The 18085-nt window shown below is 40.8% G+C and overlaps 1 protein-coding gene across 1 annotated transcript in view; it reads left to right on the top strand.

Moving 5' to 3' along the window:
• Positions 1–18085, top strand: part of LOC129177904 (carbohydrate sulfotransferase 15-like) — a 58473-nt gene that overhangs the window by 6219 nt on the left and 34169 nt on the right. Inside the window, exon 2 of the mRNA XM_054769514.1 lies at positions 7213–7573. The gene's annotated coding sequence lies outside the window, so the exon portion shown is untranslated. The remainder of the gene's footprint in view (positions 1–7212; positions 7574–18085) is intronic.

Consider the following 18085-nt stretch of genomic DNA (forward strand, 5'->3'; position numbering starts at 1 on the left):
TTATTAAAGCCTTATTCTCAGAAAATTACAACTTTTTCCTCATAAAAGTGGGACTTTCTTCTCGTATTATCACAGATGCATTTGCATAATAGCAAGACGCTATTCTCGTAAAATGATGGCATTTCTCTTGTATTATTAAAACCTTATTCGCTTATTCCACTTTTTTCTCATAAAAGTACAACTTTTTTCCTCATAATATTACAAATTAATTTGAGTAATATCATGACTTTATTGTCATAAAATTATGACTTTTCTCTTGTAATTTTAAAGATTTATTCTCCAAAAATCCCACCTTTTTCCATATAAAAGTAAAAGGTTTAATATCATGCATGCTTTTATTCTCATAAAATGACGCTTTTTCTGCTGTAATATTACATTCTTATTCTGTGAAAATTACAGCTTTTTCCTCATAAAATTACCACTTTTTCTTTATTTCTTTATTACAAATTTGTTTGCATAATAGAATTACTCTATTCTGGGAAAATTCAGACGTTGCTTTTGCATTATATCATGACTTTATTCTCATAAAATGATGACTTTTCTCTTGTATTATCAATCACATACAGTAGTTTACCTTTAATAAGCGTGAGAAGGGTCAAGGTATAATGGCTATAATGGCAGTGCGGCCTTGACACACTCAACACTGAAATGAGTCACCCCCACACCCCCCCTCCCCCTCCCCCCCCCAGGGTACTAAAAGCAGACAAAACTGATCTGGAGTAACAACAAAATAAAAAATGAAGACCCCCGCACATCCCTCCCCCCCAACGCGAGTGAATCATAGTGGCGTGCGTCTGCTATTCCTTTGTAGAAACATGACTTTATTAGACATCTTTTCCACCCGCTGTCACTTCCTCACAAAGCCAGCTTAGCTCCCTTCAAAACTCTTTTAACACCAGCGGTGTGCTCATCATGCTAATTCTGATTTTCAGAAAAAGATGACATCCACGTGTGAGTTGCAGCCAGACAAAGGACTCATAAAGGGATATGACAATGAAATTCTGGAAAATCCATGCAGTCGTCACCTCTCGCCTTGCTCCCTCAGGCTTCTTGTTTTTTTGCAATAAATGGAAGGACCAGTGGCAATAACGTAAGATGGGAGGGTGGGGTATGCGCCCACCGTGGACCATAAGACCAGGGGCGTATTTAGTCATTTGGGGGCCTAAGGCAAACCTAGTCATCGGGACCCTCCACATCCTTTATTGCATATTAACCTGCATATTACCTGCATATTATCCAAGCTACAGCGACACTGGTTTTATTATTGTTATTAACATTGTTACGCCAAAGAACTATGGTACTGGCGTAGTGACACCTTGCCACACCACACCGGCTAGCTACTAGTCGGCTAGCAACTAGCTTCACCACACACTCGCTGACAATTCCTCAGGCCACTCCATTAGCCAATCAGGATACAGAACACAATGCGTGTTCATATGCTGTTCAAAACAACATGCAAAATTGCACCAAAAAAAAAATCCCTGAAACAGTGGGGCCGCAAAAGGTGAACCGCGATGTGGCGAGAGAACATACTTCTTTTTGGCCCTAGCTATTGTGCCCTCTTTGGCCATATCTAGTGGACAAATTAAGTATCACTTCTGTTGAAAAAGTACCAAAACATCCTACTCAATGACTCCTCTATGAGTCCTCCCTTAGGGGCTTTACACCGTCTTGTTTACAGCATAGTTGTTTTGGATAAACATTTAGTAGAGGTGTTTTAATAGTGGGCTTTGTAGGCGGAATATGTGTGTCACATTACGAGCATTCTTAGCTGCCTCTTGTTAGCTCTTTTTATGCCTTTAGAATGCACAGAAAAGACAAAGGCGTGTGTTTATGTCTAGGATTGTGGATGATGGGCAACATCTTTTTTTTAAACTGCAGTTTTCCTTTAGGGTTGTCGTGATGAAATTAAAAATGTACAGTGGAACCTTGTTTAGCGTCCGCTTGGGTTAGCGTGTTGTTGCAGTTTACGTAAAAAATTCTGCCAAACGTTTGACCTGGTTTACATATATTTTCCATTCAGTGTACAATATGGCGCACGTCTTGTCATGTTATTAATGCACTGCGTGAGTCCAACTGTGTTCTTAATGTATTTTTCTCACAAAATGTCGTTAGCTTCTGACAAAGAAGCTAGCTTGTTAACAAAATGGTTGAAAATCTGGGTAAAAGTTAACACAAAACAGGTTTTTATAGTTTTACATGGATAAAACAGCAAACATTTAAGGTTACTTTTGCCTTCCTTGAAGACATGATTCTTGATGTGAGTGTTCCAAAAGACACAATGTGGTAAGAGGTGAGATGGTGAGAAACACTATTGAATTCAAGAACTAACTCATGGCAAAACAGGAAATGTTGTGGGTGTGGTGTCTCGCTGCTACATCGTGTCTTTGGGAAGACATTTAAGTAACCTTAAATGTTCATTTATCGCTTTCATTCATCATGTATATGTATTTGTATGCATTTAGTATTGTTTTCTGCATGTAAAACTATAATTGTAAAATTATAAAAAATGTGTTTTGTGTGCACATTTTTGGCTTTCTGGAGCAGATTAATTGGATTTACATGACTTCTTATGGGAAAAATGGATTCGGTTAGCGTCCATTTTGTTCAGAGTCGTACCATCTGAAATGAATTATGGACGCTAACCTTAAGGTTCCACTGTGTCTCAAAAATTTTAAGAACAACTTTTCAATTATTTTCCTATTTGCCTTATTTTCTGAAAAATAATAATTTCTGAAGCAAAGTGCTTTTAATTTTTTTTTAAATTATGTTTTGGATAAAAAAAAACAAAATGCTCTGCAAATTTAGCTTGAAATGTTCACATATATAAGTGAGCAATATACAATACGTACAGTATATACAGACATTTATGTTGTATACTGAATATGCTGTACTGTATATATATGTGTGTGTGTGTGTGCAGACTTGGACTTAGACTGAGGCGGACTTTATTGATCCACAAAGGACATTGCTTGGCTATAGTAGCTTGATTGCAGAAGGAAAAGAAAAACACTCTTAAATAAAATGCAGTGCAATATGAATAAAATATAATGAAATAAAAAATATATAAGATAAACAAGGTTTGCATATTTACAAATAGTGTGTAAAAATCTAAGCAAATACGAGTAAACGTAGGCTTTATACAAGGGAGGGCAGACAGTGCAGCGCAATAATGTTGTGAATGATCTTTTTCCAGACAGGTGAGGTATTGTGGAGCTGGATGGCGTGTGGAATGAATGAAATCCTGTAGCGTTCACTGTGGGAACAGAATTGGAGGAATCTGTTGGAAAATAAGCTCCGCTGCCCCTCTATTGTCCGATGGAGTGGGTGGGTGGGGTTGTCCATGATGGAGAGCAGCTTGTCCAGTGTCCTGTCTCTCACTCTTACAAACGCCTCCAACTGAGTGCCGATAACTTGTTCGGCTTTCCGGATCAGTTTGTCCATCTGGTTTATACAGCAAACGGTTTATACATACTGTACTGGTATATACACTCAACAAAAATATAAATGCAACACTTGATTTGGCTCCCATTTTTCATGAACTGAACTCAAAGATGTAAAAAGTCCTACCTCTCACAAATCTGTGTTAGTGAGCATTCATATTTCATCCACCTCACAGCCGTGGCGTATCAAAATGCTGATTAGACATCAGGAGTATTGCACATTTGTGCCTTAGGTTGGCCACAATAAAAGTTCTATCACGTCCAAGCTTCTTAAGAAATCACTTCCAGCGCCCGACTGGGCCACGCTGCGTCCCAATGGATATAATACAACACTATTTGTATTGACGTCCATTACAATCCATGTCTATCATAAAGACGATGTTGTTGTGTGGGGGACGTAACCCACATAATGTGGTGCCCCCATAAATCCCTCTTTGCCTTCATGGAATGAATAAGAAGCCATTGAGCTGCAGCTGTGAAGATGACTCCCCTCCCCCAATGTCACTCCCACCCCCGAAGAACACCCCCCCACCCCATCTATCCTCCACAGCACCACAACAATGGAAAGATGCTGCAAAATGGCCAATTTTTAAAATTAATATTGTGTCTTAATGGCTGACACTTATAATAACGTATAATAATACGTTACGTTAATGTTACGTATACATAAATAATTGTTGGTTTTTTTACATACATAAATACACATAATACAGAAATAAATATAATAAAAACCTACAAATAATATCTAGCCATTCAGTGTAATGCCAACTAAAAAGTGATACAATTAAATATATATGAATTATGTATTAATACCCCTCCGTGAATCACCACCTTACCGTGGTGGAGGGGTTTGTGTGCCCGAGTGATCCTAGGAGCTATGTTGTCTGGGGCTATATGTCCCTGGTAGGGTCTCCCAAGGCAAACAGGTCCTGGGTGACGGGCCAAGAGTGATTCAGAAGACCCGTATGAACAAACACACGAGGAGAGACCGCACCTCGCCCGGAAGTGGGATACCGGGGCCTCACCCTGGAGCCAGGCCTGGGGGAGGGGCTCGCAGGCCAGCGTCTAGTGGTCGGGCTTTCACCCGTGGGGCCTGGCCGGGCTCAGCCTGAAGAAGCCACACGGGATCTCCCCCCCGTAGACCCACCACCTGCGGGGGCAAGCATAAGTGTCTGGTGCATTGCGTTTTGGGTGGCGGTCGAGGGCGGGCACCTAGGCGACCTGGTCTTCGGCGGCCAAATCTGGTTCTTGGGACATGGAACGTCACTTCTCTGGCGGGGAAGGAGCCCGAACTTGTGAGAGAGGTTGAGACATTCCGACTAGATATAGTCGGACTCACCTCGACCCACAGTTTGGGTTCTGGATCCAAACTCCTTGAGAGGGGCTGGACCTTGTTCTACTCTGGAGTTGCTGCAGGGGAGAGCCGGCGAGCTGGTGTGGGCTTATTAATAGCCCCCCGGCTCGGTGCCTCTGTGTTGAAGTCATCCCCGGTGAACAAGAGGGTCATTTCCCTACGCCTTCGGGTTGGGGAAAGGGTCCTGACTGTCGTTTGTGCGTACGCGCCCAACGGCAGTTTATTCATGGTTCCATTTATCACAGCAAGTCTTCCAGGTCCTGAAGCAGCAAAACAGCCCCAAACCATCACACTACCACCACCATATTTTACGGTTGGTATGATGTTCTTTTTCTGAAATGCGGCGTTACTTTTATGCCAGATGTAACGGGACACACACCTTCCAATAAGTTCAACTTTTGTCTCGCCAGACCACAGAGTATATTTCCAAAGGTTTGGGGATCATCAAGATGTTTTCTGGCAAAAGTGAGACAAGTTTTAATGTTCTTTTTGTTCAGCAGTGGTTTTGGTCTTGGAACTCTGCCATGCAGGCCGTTTTTGCCCAGTGTCTTTCTTATGGTGGAGTCATGAACACAGTTCTTTGGATGTTGTTGTGGGCTCTTTTGTGACCTCTTGGATGAGTCGTCGCTGCGCTCTTGGGGTCATTTTGGTTGGCGGACCACTCCTGGCAAGTCTCACCACCGTTCCATGTTTTTGCCATTTGTGGATAATGGCTCTCACTGTGGTTCGCTGGAGTCCCAAAGCTTTAGTAATGCATCAAACATGGGACATTGAAAGGTGGAAACAAGTTTTATTCTCTAATGAGAAAAAAATGTAACCTTCCAACGTTACTGGCATGACAAGGAGATCCCACCTGAGATGTTTTCTACCCGGCACAGTGGACGGGGGTCCATCATGATCTGGGCTGCTTTTTCCTTCAATGGAACAACAGAGCTTCAGGTTGTGCAGGGGCGTCAAACGGCAAATGGCTATGTGGAGATGTTGCAGCGGGCATCCCTCATGACTGAGGGCCCTTGTCTGTGTGGTAACAGCTGGGTTTTTCAACAGGACAACGCTGCAGTTCACAATGCTCGCTTGACCAAGGACTTCTTCAGGGAGAATAACATCACTCTTTTGGACCATCCTGCATGTTCCCCTCATTTAAATCCCATAGAGAACATTTGGGGATGGATGGCAAGGGAAGTTTATAAAAATGGCCATCAGTTCCAGACAGTTGATGCCCTTGGTGAAGCCATCTTCACCACTTGGAGCAATGTTCCCACTAGCCTCCTGGAAACACTCGCATCAAGCATGCCCAAACCCATTTTTGAAGTGATGAACAAGAACGGTGGAGCTACTCATGACTGAGTCCTACTGAGAACATTTTTGTTCTGGTTTGGAGAGTTTTCTGTTATTTTTTGAGCGATGGTCTTAAACTTTTGATCAGCTGATCAAAGTGCTTTTTGTCTCACGCCCCCTTCTTGTTTTTGCATATTGTAGCTCTACTTAAAACCTCATTAAGATCCAAATGTGCACAATGCAAATTCTAGCTATTTTTCAACTGGTCTTAAGATTTTGATCAGGAGTGTATCTCAATTAAACTCAGTTATGTTTTAACAGGAGGGGCAATCACTGTTTCACACAGGTCCATGTAGGTTTATATATTTTTTCTCCCTTAAAACCAAAAAGTTTTCTTTTAAAAACTGCATTTTGTGTTCAATTGTGTTGTCATTGACTAATATTTAAATTTGTTTGATGATCTGAAACATTTAAGTGTGTCAAACACGCAAAAAAATAAGAAATCAGGAAGGGGGAAATCTTTTTTTAATATCTATTCATTTTACCAAAAAGCAAAAAAAGGTTATATAATTTAAGAATATATATATATATATATATATATATATATATATATATATATATATATATATAATATAGGCTAATAAAATAATTTTAAAAATACATAGGCAATGAAAAAGAACAAAAATATAAATTCAACAAAAATATAATATTTTATATTAATTTTACCACCAAGCCATATATATATATATATATATATATATATATATATATATATATAGATATAGATATATATATAGATATATATATAGATATAGATATAGATATATATATTATATAGGCAAATAAAATAATTTTAAACAATATATAAATATATAAACAAGGAAAAAACTAAAATATTTTGTCAAACAATTGAAAATAAAAATTGAACAAAAATATAATATTTTTGGGCAAACTATATTTCATATATATATTTAAATGTACGTTTTTTTGTTATACAAATGTTTCAATTCAAAATTTTCCAGACTCCATAGGCCATTTTGATAGGATGCTCCACAACGTCCAAAACTAAATCTATGATAACATACAACAGTGCATGGTTGGAAAAAATGTCTATTAATGTTTATCTATTATCTGGAGGAGTCTGCGGGGGCCCACCCCTCGCAGCCCCCCCCTTCCCCTCCTCCCATGACAGGGGGAAGCCAGAGCGGCTCTTGTCTTCAGTCAGCGTTCACATCGCAGGCAGGCTGGAAGCAGCAGCAGCAGCAGCAGACCATCAGCTCGGGAGGGACTTGTTGTCTGGAAATCAAGGATAACATCGCTACATTTTAAAAAGGATAACAGACTAACTGCGTGGATTAAAAACATTTTTTTTTTGCATTATCATTGCAAGTGCTGTTAGGATCGTGACCGGGATGGGAATCCGAACGCCGGCTTTGGGAAGTTGCTTCATCCGGAAGGCAGCATGAGGGCTGCTGGCTTCATCAAGACGCAACTGATGGTAGGCTAGTCCTCCTTTTTTTTTTTTTTACTTTCAATCCAATTTGCATGTTTTTGCTTCCATATATGTTAGCGCATACTTTTTTTTTAAAAACATGGGTCACATGCACTCTGAAGTGAAGAGAAGTGTGTGTGTGTGTGTGTGTGTGTGTGTGTCGGGGATGGGGGTGGGGGTCCAGCCAGCCGGCCAGCCAGCCAGCCAGCCAGTCAGTCAGGCGTGGAAAAGTTTTGCGGGTGTGTGTGTGTGCGTGTGCGTGCATCATGCTGTATATAAGAGCAATATATAACGGTCTCCATTCAGCGGACTCCATGAATGGCTGGCTATGTATTTTAATCTAAGCCAAAGACTCTGCAGCTGCAGCTTGTTGAATCAAACAAATCCCCCAATATAGAGATCGCAACAAATCATCATTTGTTTTGAGTTGAAGGGTGCCCCCTCCTTCACTCCCATGCATGCATGCACGCACCCCAAACACAAAGAAGGCCCCCCTGCTGACCAATAGAACGACAGCACTGTCCGACCAACCCACAAGCCACAATATTAGGCACACCTGCACAAGGCGACAGAAGAATCAAAAATTGTACTGTAACATACTGTAAATACTATAGAAATGCATGTTCACATGTTCTCAGTGTCTCTACCTAGTGGTGAAGTTGGGGAAATACATTGCCCTTGAGATACCATTTTTGGCCCGGTTACTAAAGGAAAAAAATGCAATAACAGTTACCACATAATCAATACACTGTGAGGATGCTATGTGCATGATCTATGCATTGGAAGAAGAAGAAACCTTGTGTTCTTGCGTGTTAATCATGCAAAAAATATATCATACATCAAATATGAAATTTGCCCATTTTTACTTTAGTTTATAAACAAAGAGACGAATGCCGGGACACAATTACTGTACATATATACTGTATTTGTATGTCTAACAGCTCCAAATGAGCTGAAAATGTAACTCAAGCTAAAAGACAGCACACGTCTGAAAATGTATTTGCCGCACATGACTCGCTTTAATGGTAGCACAACATTTGAATCACACTTTTAACCGTGCTACTGTGAGCCGTGACGAGTTGCGTTCAAAGACACCAAGCAATTTAAGTTGAATTCACATGTTTTTAGTGTAGATGTATTTTCTGGGATTTCAGAGCATACTTAAATGCATCAAATTGTACTTCCACAATAAGAGTTACGTTAGTGAGTGATAAGAATACACTCGGTCCCCAAGTTACGAACATCCGACTTGCGAACATTCGCGGATACGAACACAAGCAGATTGGTGTATATTTTATTTTATTTTGCCTTCTAGTCGCTCCATCAGTATTTATACTGCTAATGCTTGACCAGTAGAGGGCACTGTGACACTGCTAATGGGACCAACAGGTAGAGGAAGACGAGCAAGAGGAGAGAGGAAGGCTAAGAGTTGTATGATACAACCCCGACAGAGCGTGTGATTGAAGTTTATGAAGAGTTAATAGGCCTGCTTAATTCTACACCACCCACAGAACACTACCTCTTTTAGAAGAGTCTAACGACGACAATCTGTCCCTTTTTTCAATAACTCCTCCTCCTCCACCACAACGAAGTATGCTCGACCACTCCTTTTCAAAGGTAAATAACATTTATCATTACGTATTATTATATCACTTTTATTATTGTTTTTTTCATGAATTATCCTCGTTTAATATTACTACTGCATCCAAACTCATATTTACATACACGTACATGTAGTACCTATATCATTGGTAATATTACCTTTTGTTGGACTTACGAACAAATCGACTTAAGAACGGTCGTCTGGAACCAATTGTGTTCATAAGTTGGGGACTTAGTGTATCCACTTACTGTTTTTCTTTGTTTTTCTGATAATTTAGACCACACATATACACATAATACATTATTGTAATTTTCGTAGTGTCCGTGAATGCATCTTGCAATCTTGTGGTAACAATGAGGAAGTGTCGTTCCAAAGAAGGCAGTAACTATGTGATCCATACCAGAAACGCAATCGGTTCTACGCATGTGCAGAATAATATAATAATATCACATTTTCTCGCTAAATAAGGCGTCCAAATGATTAGAAACACTTCTCAGTGTGTTGCCAACCACAGCGATGTCCATCAAAAGTGGGCATTAGTAGCTTTTTCTCCTTACGGGTGTTCCTAATGAAGTGTCTGATTAAATGAGTGCATTGACGGTTGCCCTCAAGGTGCGTTACATCATTTTAACCTTTTCTGCACACAAGCTTGTGTCTTTTTTTCAACATTAAATGTGCTGATAGTTCTTCAGCTTCTGCACAATCCAATCACTTGCTAGCTGCCTAAAAAGCAGCGAGGCACGTTACTACACAGAGTGCGAGGGCAGTTTGCTCATGCGATTGAGTGTGGGACGTCGAGACGTAGGTTGCTGCAACATGTGATTACACAGCCAGCGAGCATACCAGCAGGATGCTTGGTTGGTCAGGTTTCTACGTCGTGACTGGGTGTGTGGAGCTCTTGTGGTTGCTTTGATTCCATGGAATAGTTTTGGATGATCAACATCTGCCAGCGTAGCGCAGGATGAGGAATGCTGAGAGTCGGCGACATAATCATCTGAAGTTTACAGAACTACTAGGACCATTTTGTTTTAGCCAAGGGGCCTCGAACTCAACTGGCTGGATTTAGGCCGCTTCATAATCACCTTTCCCAAGTGACCAACTTGTCATTAAACACCACTGGAAGCAGTCACAAACCTGCGTTATGAATGAAGTAATGAAGTTGTTCTTTACTTGAACAAGCAGGAGAACTCGTGCTGAGCTTGTCAAAACATCGAAAACAGTGAGAGGTCATGATGCGACAAAACAGTCTGACTTCCGGTGTCATAAGAGACATCACGCTATTACCAACTTACCACCAACATGTAGATAACGCAGGGCAAGATAAATAGTAGATAAACAGGGCATCTACTACCTGGGAGCTGGCATCACTCGCAGCATGCTTTGCGGCACTTGTTTCATAAAGAGTTCCCAGGGTGACCATTAAGGTTGGCCATCGTTTGAATTTGAACGATTGCCTTTCCTAATGATCCTTGATTCCGATGCTTTTAAAAGGCAGGGTCATAAAAGTTTGCATGGTTTAAATGACTTTCTTGAAATGTAATTTTTGCAGTGAAGCTAAAATATCATAACCAGGCAACTTCATTTGGCCTTCTCTAAACCTTTGCAATGTTTCAGTACTTTTTGTAGAAGTTGCTGTTTGCTAACAAGAAGCTGAACGCCAAAATCCACAAAGGTCACGTTGAGTCAATTGTATTTATATAGCGCCAATTCACAACAGCAGCTATCTGAAGGTACTTTAGACATGGAGCAGTCTCCTCATGCATTAAAGGGAACTAACTGAACCCCATATGATCAAGCACTTGGCAACAGAGGCAAGGAAAAACTCCCTCTGGGGAAGAAACCTCGAACAGAATCCAGGCTCTGTGGGGTTGGGTTGAGACAGAGGGACAGAGTAGAGTGAGAGTAGATCCACAAAAGAGGATGGCAGGATGCACCGATGCACATTTTTTCACTTCTCACCAATGTTCCCACTAAGTTTTCAAGTGTCTGAGCATACAAACTAACGACCTGAGCATTCCTTGGATCTCTGTGAGCGCCGTCAGACGTGCATACTTGTAGTATCACACCCGTCCAAAACCTGAGAACGTCAGGTAGTCCAACTTCCATTCTTTGGTATTTTGTATCTGAGTGGGTTCAAAAGGTCAGCAAGGCGTATTTCACAAAGTAGCTTTCTTTTTGGTCCACCTCAGACAAAACAAGCCGTGGAACTATCTCATCCATTTCAATCTGAATCTTGCAGGAAACATCTAGTTTATCATTTCATTTTCCATTTCTTTTATTGTTTACCATTTATTTAGTTAATTATCCATCCATCCATCCATTTTCTGTACCGCTTCTCCTCATTAGGGTCGCGGGGGTATGCTGGAGCCTATCCCAGCTGACTTCGGCCGAGAGGCGGGGTACACCCTGGACTGGTCGCCAGCCAATATAGACAAACAAGCATTCACACCCACAGCAGGCTGTTGTGGTACTGCTTCATTCTGGAAATGTACTTGAAAGTGATGACACACTTGTCGTATATGTTTACTTTTGTCTAAATAGAAAATGAAAAAAAATAAAAAACTCAACTACCTCCCTTCGGCATTACTCGTGCAAACTTGGCATAACACTTCCTGTATCCTGTAAGTCCGGCCATCAAAATAAAAGCACGCCAGTACCACACGCACGGTTAAGCCACTTATTTAGTCCATGTTTCACTCAGAAAACTGGCTCAGAGCAGCCCTCTTTTAAAAAAGAAAAAAATCTCATCCCTGTTCAACTCTTGTTCTTTTGTTCCCACACACTCCGACTGCCAGTACACCTTAGAGGACTTTTTTTTTTTTTAACTTTAGCTTGGTGCGTGGCTGTGGCACTGCCCGTTTGTTTGGCTATTATACGGGGTTCGCAAGCAGCATTTAGCTCCCCTGCTCCAGTAGCTACACGCTAACCTGCAAAACAAAGTAACGCACTGTTAATGAATTGATTGGCTGCGTAAGTAAATACGTACCAACAGGCTCTCATTATTGGCTGGACAGTGTTCGTCTTTGTGTTGTTACCGCGTGTTGTCGTCATGACGCTCCACTGTGGTTCATAACAGAGAGGCGTGCTTGCTCTGGTGTGCATGCGTTAATTACACAAAAAAATGTAATGTAATTCATTAAATAAATTAGTTACCGCTGTTAGCGCGTTATTTTTGACAGCCCTAATAATAATAATACAAAATGATAAAATCACTAAAGGCCACTGACATAGAATGTAATAAATAAAACTAAAATTATATGTAATAGAATAATACAAAACAATACAATAATAAAAAGTAATAAAATAATAAATAAAATTATATTTTAAAAATCATGTAAAAATAAGTAAAACAATAAAATAAATAAAATAATAATACAATAAAATCTAAAATAACTAAGAAGACTTAAAGGCCACTGATATAAAATATAATAAATACAACATAATATAATCATAATAAAAGTAAAAAAAATTAAATTAAATAATAGAAAAATAATAAGTAAAATAATAATAGAAATTAAATAATAAATAAAGTTAAATAGTAATAATAAATTATACAATTCAAAATAACGAAGACCACTTAAAATACACTGACATAAAACATACTATACCTACTGGACCTACTGGTATGACCTTTTCACGCTAGGCGCTACAGCCATCTTGTCTCGCGAGAACAAAATCGGAGTACCCGGAGAAAACCAACACACACACGGGGAGAACATGCAAACTCCACACAGAGATGCCCAACGGAGAATCCAACCCAGATCTTCCCGATCTCCTGACTGTGACTGTGTGGCCAACATGCTAACCACTAGATCACCGTGCAGCCCCTGCATGGAGAAGCCACTACAGTCAAACTTGTCTATAGCGGCCACTAGAGGGAGTCTGCAAAAGTGGCAGACTCCCGGCCACTAGAGGGAGTCTGCAAAAGTGGCCGCTATAGACAAGTGGTCTCTATAGATAGGTTGGCGTCCAGTTTGAATGTTGACCAGTAGAGGCAAAAAAAGAAAAAAAATAATAATGTTGACCAGTAGAGGGCACTGCTGACTGCGGATAAAAGTTGTACAGCACTACTAGGCTTGTTATTATCATGGTTCATGGTTTTAATCCTGAACATGCATGAGTCAAACAGTAGCACATCACATAGTACAATTCACATTTTTGCATGTCCAAAAAGGAGTAGGAAGAAGCAAAGCTTATTTAATCCTACCCCTCATCAGTTTCACATCAGTTGCAATACATTTATTCACCTCTTGTTCTTCCAAGTGTACTTTGTAGGTCTACATGACAATGTAGTGCAATCATAGCCGAGGTTTTTACTTACTAAAAGGAAGCTAGAGGCTTAATAATAACTGATAGAATATATCCACCACCCACAGAACAAAGCTGTGCTAGTAATGTCTTACGCTTGTTTTTTATATTTTACTTTTTATACAGCAGAGTGTCATTGCAGCTTTAGTTCATCAGGAAGTGACGGGAAGTGACGGTGGGCGTCCCGAGCAGGAGAGCTAGGCTCAATGCTAGCTGTGAGTTTGGAGAGAGTTGGGAAGTGTGTTTATGTTGGCGTGGATGTAAAGTCCTGCAGTGTTCTCCGCTGTTAATAAAGCCTTTAAAGTGCATCGGCGACATGAGTCTCTCCTTCCCCACAACAAGCGGCATTACAGTATTGACCAGTGCACACCAGGAAATAAACGGTGTCATTTCTTACAGGCATTGGCTGGACAGCTATGTAGTGGGGCTTGTTTAACCTTTGCCTTGTGGGCAAGCAGGAAGGAGAGACGATGCTGAGAGATGTGTGTGTGTTCTGAGCTGCTGTCTGGTGGCCGTGTTCAAGAAATAAAGTTTTCGTGCATGAAGCTTCTACTTGAGTCGGTAATTTGGCCGCTATATGCAGTCAGATATTGACCAAGGGAGACAAAATGGGTGGCCGCTGGCCGCGTTGGACAGGTGACTGCTATACACAGGGTCTATAACATGTAAATTTGCTGTGGGGGATTTTTCAGTGGCTGCTATAGGCAGGTGGCCGTTCTATAAAGGTGGCCACTAAGACAGGTTTGACTGTATTAAATTAAAGAAGAAAAGTAAATAGACTGCTGTCTGGCTGTTACTCAAAATCAATCAGGTTCAAGTCTTTGCGTAGGGAAGCCATTGATGAAAGCTTGAAGAAAATAGATGGATAACAAGGACCAAGCCCCTCCTGTGCTACTGTTCGACATCACCTCCCATCTCGTGTCTTTTTCACTGAAAATGAATCGCTTTGTGTCTGTAATGCCATAAAAGGTCATCGCTTCTGTTTATTCTATTTTCCCCGCTGCTCTTTGATTACACAGTCAAGCGATCACAGTAGCATAAAGTTGCTCCTTATTGCGCACGTCCCTCATCTCAAGCCGCAACATCAGCAGCAGCCTCCTAATTATGACGACGATGAACACAAAGTTATTGATCGTTTCCCCAGGGGCTGCTCTGCAAATGGAAAATGGACGTTTTTGTGCACATTAAGCGAGATCATGAGGTTGTCCTGTTGTTTTTATTGTTGAAATCACCCAGCATGCTTGGGGTGAGGTTCGGTGCAGCCGAGCAGCTTTTTTAAAAATCCGTACAGACACTTGAGGTGTAAGTGAATGCTTTCATCATTGGTTTATTTAATGCTGCGTGGAGAACCATTAATCACCGCACATTTGCATAGCGCCATTTTTCATCCTCAGTGTCCCAACATAGCGCAAACATCAAAAGCCATAGAAAGCTTTTTACTGTAAACTTTTTATTTACTTGAAATTGTTGTTTGCTTATGCAAGACGGTGACCTAAAAACGAAAGCATTCTGGACACATGGAACCTCGGTTTTCGTTAGTAATTCATTCCGAAAGGTCAGATGAGATCTGAGACGTATGTAAACCGAGGCAATTTTTCGTCATCGGAAATCATGTAAGTCTGATTAATCCAAATCCAGACACAAAAAAACCCGACACAGTACAACACAAATAGACTAGTTTGTTACGTGCAATATTGTACGAAAACCGAGACAGTGTACAAAAACGAATCATACGAAAACTGGTGCGTACAAAAAACAACGTTTGACTGTATTTGAAAAAGATAATGGCAACTGCATCCCGAAACCTGGCCTTCACGCTCATTATTTGAACAAAAGTATTGGGACCGCTCCCATGCAGGAGGTGAAATTTACAGTTTTGAAGTGTGACATGTTGCAGTTTTTAGGTCAAAGGTTGCTGATGTTTGAGGGGCGTCTTCCACACCAAACGCAACCAAGCAGGCCTCTGTAGACCTTGCTTTGTGCACTGGAGAACAGAAAAGGCACTTCCCCAAACTGTTCCCACAAAGTGGGAAATTATGCAAAATGGACATTTTAATGATGTAACAGTAATAATATGTACTCCAGAGCTGCAGCCTTTTAGGACATCATGGAGGACAAACCTCCACGCGCCCTGTGTACGGTATATGGCCACAACTTTGTCCATCCAGCCATCTTCTCCCGTTTATCTGAGGTCGGGGTCGCGGGGGCGGCTGCCTAAGCAGGGAAGCCCAGACTTCCCTCTCCCCGGCCACTTTGTCCAGCTCCTCCCGGCGGATCCCGAGGCGTTCCCAGGCCCTGGACATCTCCCCGGGGAGGTGTTTTCAACTTATTCCAAATATTTCAACACAAAAATGTTCCACTTATTCACGCAACGTGTGCTCTTTTTTTCTCCATGTTTCTAAAATTTCCACATTTCCCAAAATTCAAAAATTTCCACAGAATGTTCCCACTGAAAATGACTGGGCCATTTTTCAAACATCCACAGTTCCTACATTTTTTAACGAATTCAAAACATTCCACTTATGAAAACATTCCACTAACTAAGCACTTCAAAATTCACTATTTTAAAAATTTCCACTTTTTCCAAATTTTTCAATTTTCCGGAACCCAAGTTTTGGTTTTTCTAAGAAAAGTTTCACGGTCCACATTTCTCAACTGATTCAAGCCATTCCAACATCAAACTGTTCAACACTTTGAGGACATTAATTCTATCTATTTTTCAATAATTTTTTTTTTTAAGTTTTGCAAAATTCGCATTTTTCGTAAACACCAGTTACCTTTATGAAGATGCTACTATTTCTGTATTTCTCATTCAGTTCACCTCATTCCAACATCAAACCAGTCAACAAAGTCAGGACAATCATGCTATGAGCCACAGTACAAAAAATTAAACATTTTTGCAAAATAAATATTTTTTCCTCATGCTGCTTTGTTTCAATGGGCTTCTTCTTCCAATGGACGGACGATTGAATTTGTCAACCGAATGAAGCCATTCCAACATCAAACTGTTCAACACTTCCAAGACATTCAGGCTTTCAATATCTATACTGAACAAAAATTCTAAATTTTTCCCAAAATTCATACTTTTCACAAAAATTCCCACATTTTTCCTTGGGAACGCAAAATGCCTTTGATCTAAAGACTCCTAAATACTTCCACATTTCTCAACCCTTTCAAAGCGTTACAACATCAAACCCATCAACTAATTCAGGATATTCTTGCTAAAATTGCTAAAATTTCATTCTAGTAAACGAAAATTGTATTTTCCCTCAAATTCCACTTTTCTGTAAAAACTAGTTACATGCTGCTACTTCCACATTTTTCAACCGATTCACCTCATTCCAACATCAACTCATTGAGCAAAGTCAGGACAGTCGTGCTATTAGCCACAGCACAAACATTTCAAAATGTTTCATATGGCCCATGCCTATATGGGACCTTTAAGAACTAAGCATCCCAGTCAGTCCCCTGATTGATTGATTAATTAAGAGATATGTCCTAGTACTGACTCCCACATTCCAGTCCTGCTCTGATAACTCGCCTGTGGGACCAGCATCTCCATTTCACGAGGCCGAGAGCCTGAAGCCGCCGTCTGTGTTTCTCAAATGAAGCGTTTGACCTCTCTTTGGAGAGCTCATTCACCCAGGCTTCTCTGGTGTTGGTGGCCACTTTTTAGTCTCCTACAGCATCACAAAGCAGCACACATCAGTACACATCTGTACAAGCGACAGAATCATATGGTGTTTGTGCCCCCTTATAATGGCCGTCAACACATCCCATTGAGAAACGTGCCGCTTTGAGAGTTCACTTTTGTAAACTGCTTGGAAGCGAAAAGGACTGTGACGTGTTCGGGTGACTTTGCACAGTTAATTCTATTTTGGCATGTAAAGGACGATAATAATGAGGAATTTGGCAAGCTAACCAATAGCACCTCAAAAATGTCCTGCTCAAGTGCCAGATGCGGGGGTCAAAGGATCCTCGCAGCTGCCCAGCCAAGTTCATTTAAAAGCCACAGAGCTTCAGCGAATATGAAATTGGCACATTTTTACACTTAACAAGAGAGATTACGCTTCCATTTATGACATTTGCGAGTGGATTTCATCTGCTGCAATCTATTTCCAGAACATTGTGAAGATGACAAAGGTATTACTGTGATTTATGCTTAAGCCGGCACCCAATTATAGCACAAGTGATGCTTCTGTGTGTGAGGTAGGAACACTCCCAACCTTTAAAATTAGGATAGCACGCAATTAATCCTTCGTTTTAACCTGAGACGTCTTACTGCTCACCTTTCATTTGCTGAATTAACCTATCTGCTTTTCTGTGGAGCCATCACACATTCAGTATTTCAGAGGGGGCGGCTGCTCGTATTATGCAGCAGGGAGTAAGATAAAGCGCAGCATCTTAATAAAAAATCCAAAGTTTAATATTATGGCTCTGCCGGGATGCCCCTTCGTGCAGCCTCGCTTAAAACGTCTGCGGCGCCAATAGCTTGAGTTTATTTCACACTATCTGCACGCTCCTCATACATAAGACCTTGGCTGACCTTTACCGATATAGATCCTCTGTTCAGCAGCAGCATATGATAGAGACACTTCCACATTTTT

Source organism: Dunckerocampus dactyliophorus, chromosome 2 (assembly GCF_027744805.1).
Source record: "Dunckerocampus dactyliophorus isolate RoL2022-P2 chromosome 2, RoL_Ddac_1.1, whole genome shotgun sequence".
NCBI lineage: Eukaryota > Metazoa > Chordata > Actinopteri > Syngnathiformes > Syngnathidae > Dunckerocampus > Dunckerocampus dactyliophorus.